The 272-nt window shown below is 48.2% G+C and overlaps 1 long non-coding RNA gene across 1 annotated transcript in view; it reads right to left on the minus strand.

Moving 5' to 3' along the window:
• Positions 1–272, minus strand: part of LOC108447155 — a 4,755-nt gene that overhangs the window by 1,021 nt on the left and 3,462 nt on the right. The window lies entirely within an intron of this gene.

Here is a 272-nt window from a genome sequence, read left to right on the forward strand (position 1 = left end):
GCGCTTCCTCAGAAGGTCCAGTGGTGGCTATGTAGCTCCTGTCCTCTGGAAATCCAGTGGAAAGATTATCTCTGCTATTCAGAATCTCAGATTATATCTAGGATGGAACACTTGGTTCCTCCCTCTGGGTGGAGCATCTCACAATGGGATGATATGAGTCAGGAGGCCAGGTGTTGATAGGCCATTAATAGAAAGATAGTCCGGGGGGAGGAGGCAAGGAAACACTGCCCCACATGGTTTCAACAGCTCATGAGGATGGTAATAGAATACAC

This window comes from Corvus brachyrhynchos, unplaced genomic scaffold (genome assembly GCF_000691975.1).
Source record: "Corvus brachyrhynchos isolate BGI_N302 unplaced genomic scaffold, ASM69197v1 scaffold96, whole genome shotgun sequence".
Classification (NCBI taxonomy): domain Eukaryota; kingdom Metazoa; phylum Chordata; class Aves; order Passeriformes; family Corvidae; genus Corvus; species Corvus brachyrhynchos.